Raw genomic sequence first — 5,682 nt, forward strand, 5'->3', positions numbered from 1 at the left:
CCAGTTTAAGAACCCATTGTGGCCCTTGAGTCAAAAAGTTTTCCCACCCCTGGTGTAGGGTTTGATTTTGGATTTCAGGCTTGATCCCAGTCCCTGGTCAGGATAGTGATCATATTCATATATTTTATATATTATACATGAGGTGTTAATATGCTATTTGTGGTTTTAAATAATAATAACATCCTCTCTACTATCTCATTATTTAGAGGCAAAATCTAAACATTATTAAGATAAACACTCATTTATTTTAATCAAAAATATGTAAAAAATACAAGCAACTGCTTATGAAAGCATTTTATCTATATTAGGTTCCATAAAATATAATTATATTTTAGTCTACATTTTATTGTATCCCCATACCTACATCTTCCTTCCAAAAATAATCAACATACAATATATAATTCATATATTTATCTTGAATAATTTTTAAAGTAAACAATATGCTTTTATTGTTGCTAAATGGTTCCAAGTTGCTTATCTAAAATATGTATAAAGACAGTGTATTTGTATTGCTGTAAAAGATTTTAAAAAATATCCACAATACAAACTAATTAAAAATAGACTTCTGTATAATTTATAATGTACCACATAAAATTCTTAAATTCTTAAGAGGATTTATATGATTATATTGTACTATTAAAGAATTCCTTTGACCTAAAATGAACAAGAGTGAATTACTCTAAAGGAACATGTTCTTTCATGCCTTAGGGCTTTCAATGATTATGTTTCCTCCCCTTTAAAAACTCAGCTCTATTCTCCTTTCAGGCTTTCTGCTTATTTTCTACACCCACATGATTTCTACTTATTTGGTCTAAGTACAAATGTCACTTCTTCCCAGTCTTCCTTGATTCACCAGTCTTGCTTAGGTTACCTTGAACTTCTGTTTTAAAAATACACTGAATTGCGGAAACCGGTTTGGCTCAGTGGATAGAGCGTCGGCCTGTGGACTGAAGGGTCCCAGGTTCGATTCCGGTCAGGGGCATGTACCTTGGTTGCGGGCACATCCCCGGTGGGGAGTGTGCGGGAGGCAACTGGTCAATGTTTCTCTCTCATTGATGTTTCTAACTATCTCTCTCCCTTCCTCTCTGTAAAAACTCAATAAAATATATTTTAAAAAAATACACTGAATTATTTGTTGCTTATCTGATTTTCTGGAAATTTTTTAGGAACCAAGAGTTCAAAGAACTTACCTGCTTTTTTCCCTATGGGGTATACCCATCATCTAACTGGGTTTTGGAAGGATGGGAGCGGAGGGTGAGGGGGTGTATGAATGAATAAATGGCCTCTTGAATTTTCTATTTGCCTTTGAATTTGTCCTCCTCAAATTGTTTCTCTAGTAACTGCTAAAGTCATCAATCAAAAATGCTAACTGTTTAGTCAATGGCACTAGCTTACTTACAGCTGAAGTTGCACATTCTGTCTGTTTAATTGAGGATTTGCACTGGGGATTTCATTACAGTAGCAGTTTCTTAGTTCATGCTCCCAAGGGTTCTGAGTCTATGGGCAGAGGGGAGCCTACGTGGTTTTCTGGCCAATCTTTAACAAACACTATTATACAGAATAAATATTGGTTCCTGTCAATGGTATGTAATGCCCACTATTTTGTCACCTATCTATCATTCATTTATCAACGCCACCCTATACAACTGCGGTAGTTCATAAAAACCATACACTTTCATAGTTCACCATTTATACTCTTATCCTCTTTTTAAAAAATCAGAAATTTTATTTCAAAATTGAGGTTAAACATAAGCAATTGTCTCCACATTTTTAAATTGGTTTTCATATTTAAAATATTCCACATGTAGAAAGGTCAGGGAATATGCTCTATGCCAGTGGTCGGCAAACTGCGGCTCATGAGCCACATGCGACTCTTTGGCCCCATGAGCGTGACTCTTCCACAAAATACCGACTTCTGCGCATGGGCCACGAAGTTTCAATCGCATTGTACATGTGCGTCCGCACGTGGTATTTTGTGGAAGGGCCACACTCAGGGTGCCAAAGAGCCACATGTGGCTCGCAAGCCGCAGTTTGCCGACCACTGCTCTATGCAATATACTATGTTTTCACACAATTGTGTATGCTCGCAGTATCAGACCACAGCACCTATTTGTTTGACTAGTGTAGTTATAACCTCGGTTTAGGGTAGATTCCACTTTGCAAGATGAACCACCTGATATGCCAAGCTATTTATTTTGGTATGCCTCTGTACTTAGTGTATTATATAGACATCTTTTGTCTCTTGTGGCTGCCCCCAGTGAAGTAAGTGTCCCTGTAGTTTAGAAATTGTGTTTTATTCACCTATTTATTCTTAACATTGAATGCAGTACTCAGACTATCATAGGACTCCAGTTACTACACTAAATACTTGCTACCATTTATCACTTTTACTTTAATAAGGGCTCAAATAAGCAATATTCATATAGCATCTCCCTCAGGCCTTCCACCATCAAGGTGTTCCCAGGTAAGACATGGGACAATCAGGGTTCAGAGATTTAAATTATCTAAGTTTAAATAGACAATTAGAATTAGGATTCTAAATAATCTAGCTATAAAGTCTAAACAGCAAGTAATTATAGAAAATCGCTAACTCTTTATGTAATGGACCACTTAATTAGTCAGCAAGCCCTAGGTTACATGGGCACTTAAAAGAGTTTGTGCTTCTCTTAAATAACCTAATTATTACCAAAGGCTCTTCTACTTTAGGTTGTAGCATTATCGGTTGTTAAGGTAATGATTGACTCTGTTGCAGTGCTCTGTCCTGCAGCATGAAGTCTAAGGGTTTCTTTATGTCAAACTTTCTGAAGCAGCAAGCAACCATTTTAGCTGTAGGGCAAAAGTTAGTTGTAAGAGTTTAAGAAGGATCAGGTCAGACAGTGGGGCAGAGGATTTCTCTTGAACTCTAATGAAAAGAGAAATGAAATTACCAAGAACTGAGTGAAGAGAACCCAGTGGTTACATTTTTCATATCATAAAACTTCATTATATGCTTTTTTAATGTTCTTTTTTTGACTCATCAATTTATTATAAGATAAAAATTAACCATCACTGCCGTTATGTACAATTGCTTTTTTGCTGTCTATATTAAAATTATTTTAACTACTTCTAATCATAATCATTTGGGATACTATAAACCTTCATAATAAAATAAAGCCATTATAGTTATTATGAACTTGCATATTGAAGGGGTCACACATATCTTCAGTAGATATGGTTAGAATACAAATTAATTTCCCCAAGTTTGTTAATATTCAAAACAAAATGCATATGGCCAAGTCTAGATCTAAAAAAGTAAGCAGTATTTTTATGATACTGAATGCTATATGCAAATGTGTTTCCAACTGAAGATATGTTTAAGAAACTACATTAAGTTATATTACTTTGTTCTCATAAATGTTAGAGTAATTATGCCATTAAATTTATATAGTCACTTTCTCTCTCCCTCTCCCTTCATCCCTCTAAAATAAATAAAAACATATTTATATTAAAATAAGAAAGGAAGAAAGAAAGAAAGAAAGAGAGAGAGAGAGAGAGAGAAAGGAAGGAAGGAAGGAAGGAAGGGAGGAAGCCCTGGTTAGTGTGGCTCAGTTGCTTGAGTGTCATCCAGTGCACCAAAAGGTTGCTGGTTTATTCCTGGTCAGGGCACATATTCAGTTGAAGGTTTGATACCAATAAGGGGCATGCAGGAGACAGTGGATGAATATTTCTCCGCATCAATGTTTCTCTCTCTCTCTCTCTTGCTCTCTCTCTCTCTCCTTATCCTTCCCTCTCTCTCTAAACTTAATGAAAATATATTTTTGGAAAAGTATGTAGTCATTGATATTTATTTTCATCTCCAAGTTTTTTTCTGAGTCAGGGAATATGTTGAAATGTCCAGTGGATATCAATTTTTCAGAATTTTAGAATAATTAACATTTTGACTATAAAACCAAGTTCTCAACATTTATTATTTGAGAGTGATTGATTATCCCATCTATATTCTGAGTCTCAATTTCTTTATTTGTAAACTGAATGTAAGAGATCAAAGGAAAACCTAATAGCAATCTTCATGCCTGAAGGACCGCCATGTGTCCAGCCCAAAGCTGAGAGCTTCATGTGTTGCCGAATCAGCAATAAGTGCATGTGCCCCTCCTGTGGCCCCAGTTTGGAGGCCAAGAGCATGGACTCTCAAGTCAGAATTTTGGGGATGATAATCCCCCTGGTGCTGGTCTTAACATCATTAGCTGTGAACTGGGACATTTTAGGTTAGTCTCCGGATCTTAGAGCGCTCATCTTCAAAATGGGGTAAAAATAACAATACCTCATAGGGATGTGAAGGTCAGTGAGCTAATACATGTAAAAATGTGTATATCATTTTTATTAACAATTTTATATATTAGCAATTTTTGTGATGACAAAAGATATAGTATGTGAAAATGTATGTCCTCTTAAAGAAAGTAATTACTATTTAAAAGAAGGAGGCAAATGCATATTGGCAACAATTGTCCACGAGTCTCCCCATTCCACATCTTATGAGCAAAGGCCTTTTATTCCAGGTTGTCTTTCAAGGATTTTGTAAGATAGAATAGTATCTCCATCGACAGCAAAAAGCAGGTTTGTTTATTGTCTAGTATAATAAAAGTAATGTTTTTCAGAACAAAGGTTGAATAGGCTCATCAACCATTATTAAAAAATTCACCCATTTATGTTTGCGGTTCCTCCGCTATAGGGCCACCCACTGCTTTAGAGCTTGGGGAATGCTACTTTTCTGCTTCTGCTATTTGTATGTGCAATAAACTGCTCTTTGCCTCCAATTCAGAGGTTTCATGCTTTCTGCCAGCAGCCATGAAACCATAACATGCTAACTTGTTAGTTTTCAAGCAGATCATCTCAGATCCTTCACAGTTTTGGACAGTTTAACAAAATAATAGAAACATGGGTTTCTGTGCTGGGAAGGATAAGAGTTTGGGGCCAATGATCAAGATTTGGGGGTATGGGGCACAGCTACAGTGTTTTGGGCAGGTTTAAGCCTTGGACTGAGGAGAGGGCACAGTCCTCTCATTGCCATGTGCAAGTCCCAGCTGGAGGGCAGAGCCTTCCCAGAACAATTACAGCCAACAGCTATAGCTGTAAGCTGGAACCTATGGTCCGAACATGTGGCCCCACGTGCCTGTGTGATATAGTTCAGGTGCATATAGTTGAGTAGGGTTGAAACCAATGAGAATGTTGTAAACATCTTGATCACACCCCTACTTTGCCTCGTGGCATCTGCTATAAAATAAAGACATGGCTTGTGGGAGCTGGTGCTGTCTCCTCATCAGGGAGCAGCATTCCACCAAGACCCAGCTTTTATTCTCATTCTGTCTTTTCTCAATCCTTTCACCACCCCCACTCAGGGTCACTGAACCAGGCTGAGCTGGCATGAGTATGCCATAGCAGTGCCGGCTACCCACATATGGTGCCCGAACAGGGACTGAGTTCTAGGACCAGGGACTGAGTTATGAGGAACAGGGCCTTTGTTCTGAGGTGGGTCTCTTGCAGACAGCAAATATATGGGTCATGTTTTCTTATCCATTCAGCTACCATGTGTCTTTTGATTGGAGCATTTGATCCATTTACATTTAATGTTATTATTGAAAAGTATTTGTTTGTGGTCATTTTTATTCTTAATGTTTGTGTTTCTTTTTGTCTTTCTGTTTCTTC

Source organism: Myotis davidii, unplaced genomic scaffold, assembly GCF_000327345.1.
Source record: "Myotis davidii unplaced genomic scaffold, ASM32734v1 scaffold126, whole genome shotgun sequence".
NCBI lineage: Eukaryota > Metazoa > Chordata > Mammalia > Chiroptera > Vespertilionidae > Myotis > Myotis davidii.